The sequence below is a fragment of the Tympanuchus pallidicinctus genome, unplaced genomic scaffold (genome assembly GCF_026119805.1).
Source record: "Tympanuchus pallidicinctus isolate F22 unplaced genomic scaffold, pur_lepc_1.0 scaffold5, whole genome shotgun sequence".
Lineage (NCBI taxonomy): Eukaryota > Metazoa > Chordata > Aves > Galliformes > Phasianidae > Tympanuchus > Tympanuchus pallidicinctus.
This window is the reverse complement of record NW_026294769.1, coordinates 74,376,942-74,388,858: the sequence shown is the minus strand read 5'-3', so window position 1 is coordinate 74,388,858 and position 11,917 is coordinate 74,376,942. Positions and strand designations below refer to the sequence as shown.

Below are 11,917 nucleotides of genomic sequence, written 5' to 3'. Positions count from 1 at the left end.
GGGTTTTGCAGTAGTTTTGAACATTCCAGTTCTGGGCTCACCAGCACAAAACAGACATGCCATGGAAAAACTGTAGAAAGTACAGCAAAGGGCCAGGAAGATGTTGAAGGGACTGGAATCACACAAGGAGAGGCTGAGAAGCTTGGTACTGATTGCCCAGATACTGTAGAATTAATCCTTGGAGGAATTCAAAAGCCATTTGGCCAAAGTCCTGGGCAATTGGCTCTAGGCAGCCCCATTCAAGCTGGGTGTTTGGACCAGGTGACCTCAAGAGACTTTCCAACTCCAACTATTCCATGATTCTGTGGGTACAGAGACAGACACAAGTTTATGGATGCAGAAGGAAATGTAATCCTCTTGTATTTCCATTAGCAGTGGCCACTTGGCCAATCAGCGCAAACATATGGGCTGACTAACCAGCCAACAACAGCTGTGAATGATATTGGAATATTAGTAAATTGGATATATTAAAAGTTAACACATACATGCCCTTACAGAACCATTTATTGGTTTCTACATCTTTTTCTTCTTTTTCTTTTTCTTTTTTTTCTTCTTCTTCTTTTTCTTCTTCTTCTTCTCTTTCTTATTATTCTCCCTCTTCTATCTTCTTTGATTTTCATTTATTTTGTACAAGCTAATAGCTCTGTAGAGAGAGACTGCTTCAAAATTATCTCATCACCAGCTCTGAAATCCTAGTCTGTCATCTGTTGCAAGAGCTGCAAGAGCTGCAGTGCTACGTCATGTGCAGAGCCCCCAAATAAACTTCCGTTCTCATTTAAGATACCATCTGTGTCCCATTTCTGCAGCACTTGGCAGAGCCTGCTTCCCTTCTATGGTATGTTTGTTCCTCTCACAGAGCTGCAGCCTTCTTTGGAGGTGAGAAAGTCAGCTGGAATGAATGCCACCTCCGTGCCAATGGAGATCGCTTTTCTCAGAGTCTTATCAGGTAGCAGGAGGTCATTAATGTTCAACCTTGGCTGGTTGGTCCTCAATAACAGGTCCATAGAAGACATAAAGCTAATATTTGGTCATATTTGGCTGCAAGAAGAGGAAGAAGCTTCATTGTGTTGTTTGCTATTAATGAGGGGAAATGCAGTGAGATGAGGAAGTGCTAAGTTGGGGCGCTATGGACCGGGTCAAACATATAATGGAGCATCCAGCTGCTTAGTCCCTTACTTGGTAATTGGTGGAGTTCATAGCCTTGTTCTTCTTCAGTACAATTAAATTAAGCTTTATTATATAACTCTGACAGCTACAACCCACTGGAAAGGAAAAACAGCATTAGCTTCTGTTCTCCATCAAAACAACTAAAGCAAACCACATCACTGTTCCTCAGTTTTCCTAATTGCAGCACCAGAACGTGCCTAGGTGTGGTGAAGAGTTAAATTGCAGGTGAATGTACTCCGTGTTCTCAACTTGTTTTTGTGTGTTATCCCAGCACGTGTCCCCACGGATGATATTGTATTACTCACACACCTCTCGAGTCCTCATTTTTTCTAATTCTTTTTTATTTGCAAGAGCTGCAAACAGTCAGCTATCCAGGAAAACACAGCCTTCATAATGCTGGCATCAGCGTCATTGAACTGTGCTCAGGAGATTGTTTCTTATGAATTCCTATGACTTTCAAGTGAATTTACTTCAAACTTTAAGAGAAAAGAGATAGAGAGAAAAGAGACCACTCATCTCAGAAGAACAGAGAGAAAGATGAGGTAAATAATAAGGAAACAGCGTAGGAATGTGGATGATAAACTGAAGATGATGTAAGAGAGTAAAAAGGCCTGGGTCATCAACCATCTTAAGTGGCTGAGAAGGACTTTGGAAAATGAAAACCTATCATACAAATGGAGAAGTTGTTTTTTCTTGTAATGGATAAGAATATGACAGATTCAGCATATCTGAGATAAACACTAAGGATAGATAACATATGGTCAAGTTAGAAGGCAACATAAGAAGAATAGAGATAAACTGATTAAGGACATCTTGACTGTAAATCCTAAGTTTACCATCCATTAGAATAAAGAGCTTTCAGCCAGCTCTTTGCTGTCCTCTCTGAGTTTCTTGGTTAATATGAAAAACCTTGCTCAGGAGATAAGCAGTGCTAAATCTCTCACATCATCAACCTTTCTCTCCTTCTCTCTGGCAGAGCTGAAGGATCAAGAGACTAACAGGCACAGAGTATATGGATCTTGGCCATAATATTTTGGATATTATTAAGAAAATTATTGGCATCAACCTATGACCATGGCAGTGATATGGCATGCTGATGTAGGTTACATAAATGGATCTCCATCTCTATAGAATTGGTATAATTCTGGTTAAAATCAGATGTCAGGAGGGAGTTAGATGTAATGAATTCCTGGAATAGGGAAAGAGAGAGTTCTGACCTCATCCTATCCTCTAGCTAGGTATTTTTGGAGGGCAAAACTGCTCATTCCCTAAGGAACAGGCTCTTTTTGCAGTTTTGCTTTTCAGTCATTTCAACCCTTTACCAGATAACAAAACATTAACAGAGACAAGTTTGATTCTGCATCTTGACTGCAGAGACAATTTTCAGCTTGGTCAGCAGAACAACAGGATGGTGGTATGGAGTAAAGCCATAATCCATCAAACACCTCTGTCAGCAGAGGGTGATTTGAGTAAAGCTCTGATATAGACAGCTGTGGAACTTCTTTTCCTTTGCTTATTCCAATTCCTAAGAATAGGAGTGCAGGAATTTCTTCAGCTGCCAGTTTTCTTGGCATTACCATATTTAAAAGCTCATATAGATACGTTCAAAAAGACTGGGATAACAATTGAAGCACTTTTTTTCATTATTGACATTTCTATCTTTAGCTAGTAAGTTCTATTACTGTTCACAGGTATTTCTAGTGCCCTTGCTCACTTTGGCAGGAGGCCATCACACAATGCAGGAATAGCACAGCATCTGAGATGCTCTTAAACCATCTCCAGAACCTGGACTGATTTAAGGTCCTCTTTCTTCCCCACCTATATTCACACTGTGACCCACATTCACATCAGTCCCAGTTATTTGCATTCATCTCAAACCATCTCATAAAAAGACAAGGAAGAGAAGGTGGGAGATCTTCAACCTCATTTTTCAGCTTTCCTCATATTGTATGTACACTGATCTCTCCTTTTCCACTCTCTTCACTCACTTTTTATCCCTGTCCCTCACACCCATAAAATGTGCTAGCAAGGGTGGCTGTAAGAGGGAGTGGACACAGGAGGGAAGTCATGGTCTCTTGGGAGTGACAACAGAAACCTTCCAGTAAGGAATAGGAAGAACTAGTAACACATTTCCAGAGCATGGACCTACTTGCTGTCTGTGCTGCCCACCTGCTCAGCTCCATGCTGAGTACACCCACCTGCAAGAGGGAACCAGCCTGAGCAGCAGCAAGGGAAAAGTTCACCTGGAGGGGAAAGCAAGCATTTTCCAATGAAGGTGGGAAGAAAGAAGGATCCTGCAAAATACTGTGGCTATGAGAGAGGCTTTCTAGAATAAACCTGATCTGGGGATATGAAATATGGGATGAAGGAGAAGCATGGGGAGATTAAATTGGTGTTTTAGCATCCTCACAAGCTGGTATGGAGGGAAATGGATTATTCAGAAAGTTTAGCTCTACCATTAATTTATAACATTTTCCTTGGAAAATCTCTCCTTCTCCATTTGTAAGCATTGCTTGAGCTGCCGACAGTGTGTGAAATCATTTTGTAACTATTTATCTCAACAGTCACTAGGCCTGAAGTGGGATAAACTCCCAAGCACTGCTAGAGGATTAACGCTGCATATGGCTATGGGATTGCTACCAAGTGTTGAGATATTTGTAGTGCTTGCCTCATTTTCCTGACAACTCCTGACTCACTTTCTTCTCTTGTTTATATTTGGTCTCCAGTGTGTTTAACCCACCTGGGGAATCATAGAATCTTTAAGGTTGGACTTAGTCCACTTACCACTAGTACTTCACACTAAAACGTCCCTAAGTACCACATCTACACATTTCTTGAGCACTTCCAGGTATGGTAACTCAATTATTTCTCTGGGAAGACTGTTCCAGTGCCCAACCACTCTTTTGAAGAAAAAAAAATTCCTAATATCCAACTGAACCTTGCCTGGTGCAACTTCAGGCCATTCCCTCCCATCCTATTGCTGTTACCTGGGATAAGAGACCAACTCCCACTTCACCACAACCTCCATAGTTGTAGAGAGCTATAAGGTCTCCCCTGAGCCTCCTCTTCTTCAGACTGAATAATCCCAGTTCCCTCAGCTGCTCATAAGATTTGTGCTCCAGACCCTCAACAAACATATAGGTGAACCCCATCTATGGCAGGTGTGGACAACACCCCACAGCACTTGTAGCTGTGACTCTCATGCACCAGGGGTGCTTATATTTGATTCCCATGCTTCACTTGGATTCTTTATTAGTGCACGCACAAACTGGTAAACAGTTTCTATGTTTCTAGAAGTAAGGTTTCATATAATAGATTCATTTGAGTTGGATGAGACCCTTAAAAGCCATCTAGTCCAGCTCTCCTGCAATGAACAGGGACCTCTACATCTAGATCAGGTTACTCAGAGTTCCATTCAGTTTGACCTTGAATGTCTCCAAAGATGGGGCATCCACCAGATATCTGGGCAACCAGTTCCAGCACCAACAACTTTTCTTATATCCAGTCTTAATTTCCCTTAATGAAGTTTTCATGATGTTGAGTCCTACTCAGCCTTTGGAAAGGTCCTAGCTTTCAGCTCCAGACTCCAGCAGCTCTCCTGAGCTGTGCCAATGTGTTTTTCAGAATAAAATTACAAGGCTGACAGAAAAAAAGTGTTTCTACATTCTGTTAAGGGCAGAGAGGCCTTGGAAGTCTGAGCAATCACCAACTGAATGAAGTTAAACAAAAGCAAGTGTCAAGTTTTGCACCTTGGGATAGGACCCACCTGGATGTATGTACAGACTGGATGATGAGAGGCTGGAGAACAGCCCTGCAGAAGGAGATCTGGGGATTCTGGTTGATCTACATCTGTGGGGATCATCCCAAAGCTCCACAGGGTTTGGATTCTGGATGATCCTGTGTGGAGCCAGGAGTTGGACTCAGTGATCTTTATGGGTTTCTTCCAACATGCTTCTCAGCTAGCCACAGCTGAGCAGACTGGCAGGAATAAAAGCTCCCTCATCTTGTTGTGTAACCATGTGCTTCCCATAGATTTGGTAATGGTCGTATAGTTACATCTACACCAAATTTACGAACCAAACGCTCAGATGCATGACCTCAGCTGCAAAAACCGCCTATGAACCGCAGTCTGATAGAAATCCACCATTTCTAAGAATCATAGAATCATAGAATGGCTTAGGTTGGAAGGGTCTTTAGAAATCATCTAGTTCCAACCCTCTTGCCATGGGCAAGGCTACCACTCATTAGATCAGGCTGCCTAGGGACTTTGTGCTGCCCAAGAATATGACTGGTTTGAGATTATGTGCAGACACCTCACATTCGCTCCAGAAGCATCAGGCAGCTGAGAGATGTCAATCTATTTAGCTAACAAAGCCAGCTCCAAACCCTGACCTAATCTGTCTTTCCTGAGGGAATCACTTAAATAACAATGTCGACTGGCTTTTCAAGAGAACTTACGAAAAAAAAGAGGTGTTAACAGAAGATTTAGTTAAAAGCTTAATGCTGCAGGTGATGACCTGGGACCTTAATGACTAAAATTCTTTGGGTGAACAAAAATACATTTTCAGTGGCTTTGCAGCCCCTCCAGTCCTGGATTTATTTGCATATCCTTTTTTTTTTTTTTTTTTTTTAATTCTTTCCTTCTTTTTTTAATGGCTATAACACAAGAGATCTTGTAAAGCTTTTGCAAAATTTCAGGTTGGGACTGTAGCTGCAAAGCTAGCTTCCCTGAAGCAACAGGCAATCCAACACATCTGTGGCCACCCATCAGGATCTGTAATAGGGTGGCTTCATAATCAGCAGGCAACTGTACTGCCTCTCACTCAGTCCGAGTTAAGAAAAGCTGCCGCCGTTTTCTATGCTAATTTTATGGTTTTTCAAAAGCCCATTTCATGTCTCCTCCTCCTCCATATACTTTTCTCTCTCTCTCTCTCTCTCTCTCTCTCTCGCTCCTCCTGTGGAGGTGCCAAAGCCTCCTCCGTCAATTTGTGAGAACTTCTGCTTGAAAACTAGAGCAGAGAATCACCCACGTAACCAGGCTGGCAGGAAAATATTGGAGGCAGAGACACTGACTCAAAATGACTCTAGGAGTTTCCCCGTGTCAGGGTGAAAGAAATGAGAACCTGAGCCTGGAGTCAACACCACCAAAATCACAGGGGGATGAAAGGTCTGTCCACCATGTTCTAAATATGGCTAGTGAAATTTGTTCATCAGGGAGATAGTTTTGCATTTGTTTCTACCATATGTTATTATTTTATCTGTTTTCTGCTTGCCTAGGAATTGTGGCAACCCCCTTGAACACCTCCAGGGACGGGGCATCCACAACCTCTCTGGGCAGCTGTTCCAGTACATCACCACTCTCATAGTAAAGAACTTCTCCCTAACATCCAACCTGAATCTTCCCTCCCTCAACTTAAAACCATTTCCCCTTGTCCTGCAGTTATTAACCCTTTCAAAGAGTTGACTCCCCTCCTGTTTGTAGGCTCCCTTTAGGTACTGAAAGGCTGCAATGAAGTCACCCTGCAGCCTTCCTTTCTCCAGGCTGAACAAGCCCAGCTCTCTCAGCCTGTCATCATAATACATGTAGCATAAGAAGCTGATATAAGTGTGGTTTCATAGAATCATAGAACCATAAGATGGTTTATGTTGGAAGGGACCTCAATCCCTTCCAATTCCCCTGATGCAGGCAGGGCTGCCAACAGTTAGATCAAGCAGCAGATTAGGCTGCTCAGGTCCCCATCCAACCTGGCCCTGAACATCTCCAGAGATGGGGCATCCACAACCTCTCTGGACAGCCTGTATTAGTTTCTCTGTACAAAAATTCCCTGACATCTAATCTAAATCTCCCCCCCCTTTATTTTAAAACCGTTTCTCCTTGTCCTATCAGTTTTCCCTTGTCCTAGCAAAGCTTAAAGCCCTAAAAGATATTGAGTAATTGAAATAGATCCTCCCTTAAGATTCCTGTGTTTTATGTTAACTATGTGAATTTAGAACTTTGATGAGAATGTTGTATGCCCTAGAGATGATTGTGGTTGAGAACCACAGTGCAACCCAACCACCCTTCTTCATGGGCTACCCAATCTGTCACCTCCTATGTGTTCCCAAAGGATGGCACAGTATCATTCACTCTTGCCCTGGCCTGAATCCCACCTTGGGGAAGGAAATGAAATAGTCCTTATCTTAGAAGCAACAGCAGGAGCTCCACAACCCTCTTTCTCTGAGCATCTTTGAACACAGTTTGCATATTTAAATAGCCTACTTCCACTTGTAATGAGCAGTGCTTCATGTTCTTTCCTTTTCCTCTGCTAGCTCCCTGCAGTCACAAATAAAATTAGACTTCACTATTCAAACTGAATATGAAGGATAGCCCATTGCCCACAAGTTAACAGCCCAAACACTTAACAGACCAAATAACAGTCTAAACTGCAATTAATTAATCAACCATATATACTAAATCTAAGACCCTTCACAAGTGTTTTAATTATTTATTTTAGTACCTTTGAAGAATTGAGCTGGGTCCAAAGACTGGTTTTATTACTCTGCATTTTTAGCACTGGATATTCAGATCAGGTCCTGGATAGCTGAAAGAGGTTGTTGTTGTTGTTTTTTTAAAATTATTATTTTATTCTTATTTTAGCATGGTGCATAACCTAACCATGCTTTGGGATGCTCCTTAGGCAGCAAGAAATAATGTTAACCTGAAATTTCCCAGGACCTCGCTGTATGACCTGACTGGATAAATTGCCCACATCATATCTGTCATCCAAAGGACAATGCTGGGTAAGTCATGTACAACATGAGTTCACCAGGTGGACTCTGTGCTTTTCTTCTTCAAATCTTGTTTTCCAGAGAAATTGGAACAGGCTGCTCAGGGTAATGGTAAAGTCCCTGCCCTGGGAGGTATCCAAGAAATGTGGAGATGTGGCACTGAGGGGGTCATGCTTTAGTGGGCATGGTGGGGATGGGTTGATGTTTAGACTAGATGATCTTAAAGGTCTTTTCAGACCTTAATGACTGTATGATTCTATGGTTCTAGGAATTCAAAGCTAGTCATCCATTGGAAGGTCTGTGTTGCATCTTCTGTACACCCACTGTAGCTAGGACAGCAGAGAGCATCTCTTTCTGCAAGCATGTGTGGTTTCTATCATAATCTAGGCTCCACACTGCATGAGAAGCACAAACGTGTGTGAATACCTTTAGGGCCTCACACAAACTGTTCTCAGAACAGTGCTGCTGCATCTCCAAGAGCTCTGCACTGCAGCACAAACCAAATCTTAATGTCATTATGCCTGGAGTAGTCATCATAGCATTATTGCTCCCATGGAATGCAAATAATAATCCTTTCCTCATCTTGTAGCTCCTGCGTAATTTAGTAAATTAATCTTCAGGGCTGGAAATGTCTTTTATTGTCTGCGTGTTCTTTGTTTCTCCCTGTCAGGTCTCAGGGCATTTTTCAAGCCCACTGGACAATTTTGCTTCATTTTCTGACTGGGGAAACTGAGGCATTAATAAAATAATTGCCTTCTCATGTTAGCTATTGACAAAGAAACAAAGCAGATGTGCTTCCACTTAGCCCAATATGCCTGATTAATCTATATATTACAGTAGTTCCTTCAAGAATGTAAGATGGAAGAAATGTCTCAAACACTGCACAGGAATGCTATCACAAAAAACAAACAAACAAACAAACAAACAAACAGAAGAAAAGAAGATAGGAAGATGTGTGCCCCTCCACTTGAAGGTATTGTCAGGGCAGCTGTACTAGCACTGCAGCAGTGTTTCACAGTGACTGCAGAACAGAAGGTTGGAATTTTCTGTCCGACCCCACAAAGCACAACTGCATATGCAATAACCCTGCTATGATCTGTAGTCAGTGGTTTTAATGTCAACTTTCCCAAATGTACTAAAGGATTCAGGCAGGACAGAAGGAATTGAGTGAAAGAAGGGGAAATAGGAAGAGCATAAATCTTAAGCTGAATGTCATTGGCAGAGCTGAAAGGATTTGTGGGGAGGGAGGAGCGTGGAGCAGCCGTGCGCAAAAGGATTCAGAAGGAGGTGGTGTGGGGGTCCAATGCAGGCTGATGGATCTCTGCGTGTGGGCTGGGCGAAGGCACTGGCAGGTCAGCTGCCCCCACACTGCTTGCCGCCCACTGCCTTAATCATCCTGCACCTTCCTGTTAATCATTCCACACCTTTCCCTTTATTCATGCTGCACCTTCCCTCGCTGCCTCCCGGTGAGCAAGAACGAGGCTGTTGTTAACCCTTCTTTGAGCTAAAGGCAGAGAAACATTGGAATTTACAGTGCTGAGGCTTGAGATGGAGCTGCTTTAGGGAAGAGTGGAGCTGGAGTCGGATATTATTAGTTCTACTGTTACTGCATTATGGTCTCTAGGGATTTCTTTGCATCCTGCAGGGTGCAATGTCTGTTGCAAGCATTAGTAGGAGTCTTTCCTTTGCCATCCCACAGCTGTGGATCAGGATTCAAAGCAGTTTGTTTACAGGCATTTCCTTGCACTGGGCTGAGGCTGTGCTGGGGATGCACAGTTGTCACCAGCACATTCATGGTGGTGGCTTAGGCCATGAATCCTCCAATAGTGTCTGTAAAGATATACCAGGGAGAAACAAGTATAGGACAAATCCACGTGGCAGCTCCTGAAAATTTCTTCCATTTCTTAGAATTATTGAATGGTTTAGGTTGGAAGGGACCTTAAAGATCATATAATTCCAAACCCCCTGCCATGGGCAGAGTTGCCACCCACTGGAACAGGCTGCCCAGGGCACTATCCAACCTGGCCTTGACCTGGTCCCCTGACACTTTTCAGTTCAGGGAATTCATTTAACTGGATGTGATTTATCTGTTCATCTCTACTCCAAATCCTTATCTTCATTGTGGCTAGCACTTCTTAATTTCCTGAGATAAGGGTGGAAGTGATCCATCATGGAGAATAGTGGTGGAAAACACCAAGTGCTCTTTGGTCTGTTCTGTTCAGTGGCACTGATGTCATCTCCCTTGACCTGCTGGCCATGCTATTTGCAATGCACTGCAGGATGCCACTAATATTCTTGGCCATGAGAGCACAGTGCTGGCTCATGGTCTACCTGTTGTCCACCAGGACACTCACGTCCTTCCCTGCAGTGCTCCCTTCCAGCAGGTCAGCCCCTAACCTGTATATATGCATGTGGTTATTCTTCCCCAGGTGTAGAACTTGCTCGTGTTGAATCTTATAATGAACCTTTCTGCTTAACTCTCCAGCCTGTCCAGGTCATGCTGAAGGGCAGCACAGCCTGTTCCATACTGCTAAAATCTTCTCCCCTACTGCCCTAGTCAATAGCAATTCCCTATGTCCAAACTTCCACTTGGGAGTGATCCCTGCTTCATGTTATTCCTGAGGCACAGATGGGCATTGCTTAGGAGAATGACAGTGAGCATATTTAAGCATTCTGGAGGGGCACTGGGCAGTACTGGTATCCAAGCAGTGACTCTAGATTCTCAGCATATATGTTAAACCAAGAGTCTAGCATCGAGTCAAAATACTGTTTAGTTGGACTGCTTGAACTCTTAGCTTCTGCCAGCTCATTGCTCTCTGACTCATGATCAATATGTCTGCTATCTTATTTTCCTTCTGTCCTTAGGGTCCAAGGCTTCACTTCTGTAGCGTGGTAGATGAAGTCAGAGAAGTTCAGCATATTTAAGTGTTCCTAAAGCTGTGAGCATTGCCTGGGATTCTTACACACCTAACTGAGTCCTGATGTAGGCATAGAAAATAAGAGTAAAGGGTCAAAGGAAATGCATTTTCTATCTGATGTATCACTGAACTAGAAAAACCTGCCCAAATGAGTCAGATCTGCAAAAGGCTGTGCTGGGTGAGCAGCTGGTAGATTTGATGAGCTGTGCAGGAGAGCAATGCCTGTTCTGGACCTACCTGATAGTGGATAGTAGTTGTAGACAGAGAGATTTGCCCAGAAGACTCAAGATATCTCTTCAAGGCTTGAGCAGGTCGTGATGTCATTCATATACGCATAAGTCATTACTCACTGTTTATTATTCAGTAATCATTATTCATCAAGCACTGCATGATATGATAATGTAATGTCCAAAGGTTAAATAGCACCAATAGACTGAAAAGGAGAAATGAGAGGCCTTTGCTCTATTTTGGAAGAGACCTGAGAAATGTATAATCAGAAGTTCACTGTATTTCACTTCATTTTCCAGAGAACTTGAAGTTGAGGTCTTGTCTCTACTATTTGCCTGAAGGCCTCTACAGACCACTAATCAGTTAGGAAGAAACACTGAGAAAAACAGAAAACACAGTTACTCACTTGTGGAACTTTTGGGGTGCTTGCACTTCAGTGCTATCATCTCAAAAAGGTTGGACTAGGAATAGAAGAGTATCAGGAAAGGGTAGAAAGGTTCATCAGAGATATGGAGCTGTTTCTCTGTAAGCAACAATTAGATGCACCAAAACTTTTCCACCTGGAGAAAAAAAAGATAAATTTTAGTGAGAGAATTTGCTTCAAGGTAAGCTGTAATTCAGACTAAAGTTAACCCTTTCTTACATGGTAGTCTTTTCCAGTCCCTTCCTGGCCCTTTGCTGCACTTTCTACAGTTTTTCCATGGCATGTCTGTTTTGTGCTGGTGAGCCCAGAACTGGAATGTTCAAAACTACTGCAAAACATTGCTGAAGCCCGGGATTGAACCAGGGACCTTTAGATCTTCAGTCTAACGCTCTCCCAGCTGAGCTACTTCAGC

At 42.8% G+C, this 11,917-nt stretch overlaps 1 non-coding gene across 1 annotated transcript; it reads right to left on the bottom strand.

Annotated features, from left to right (window-relative positions):
• Positions 1-11,844: 11,844 nt before the first annotated feature.
• On the bottom strand, positions 11,845-11,917 carry TRNAF-GAA (transfer RNA phenylalanine (anticodon GAA)). Its single transcript has one exon. It is a non-coding gene; the product is annotated as a tRNA-Phe (tRNA).